Source organism: Octopus bimaculoides, chromosome 11 (assembly GCF_001194135.2).
Source record: "Octopus bimaculoides isolate UCB-OBI-ISO-001 chromosome 11, ASM119413v2, whole genome shotgun sequence".
Taxonomy (NCBI): Eukaryota; Metazoa; Mollusca; class Cephalopoda; order Octopoda; family Octopodidae; genus Octopus; species Octopus bimaculoides.
This window is the reverse complement of record NC_068991.1, coordinates 47,459,256-47,459,666: the sequence shown is the minus strand read 5'-3', so window position 1 is coordinate 47,459,666 and position 411 is coordinate 47,459,256. Positions and strand designations below refer to the sequence as shown.

The following is a 411-nucleotide window of genomic DNA, read 5'->3' as shown; positions in this document are numbered from 1 at the left end:
GATACTCCTCTCTGCTAAGCAGAGCCTGCATCTTTTACTTCCATCCAGATATGGTCAGACCATATGCACAATCCAAGCGCTCACCTAAACTAGAAAAGCAAAATTTTTGGATGCTGTTCTGATGAGCAGAAATTTGTTTGACAACATGGCTATGTCTATCTTTGAATTAGGAAATGGCATATTCATACACACACACACACAGTTTACATGCTTCACCCATGGCTAACATTAACTCATTGGAAATAACTCTTCTTTTTCTCTCAAAAAATATTTTTGCTATGTTTTGTTCTATTTCTTTTTACCAACACTGAGCTACCCAGGCTCTATATATATTCTCCAGCATAAAGAAAGGCCATGTACTTCTGATCAATATGTCTGAATAGTCATCAATGTTATCAAGATTTAACAGTC

The 411-nt window shown here is 36.3% G+C and overlaps 1 protein-coding gene across 1 annotated transcript in view; it reads right to left on the bottom strand.

Annotated features, from left to right (window-relative positions):
- The window catches only part of LOC106870843 (ADP-ribosylation factor 5), a 33,370-nt gene that overhangs the window by 3,500 nt on the left and 29,459 nt on the right, over positions 1-411 (bottom strand). The gene's annotated exons all lie outside the window — the stretch shown is intronic.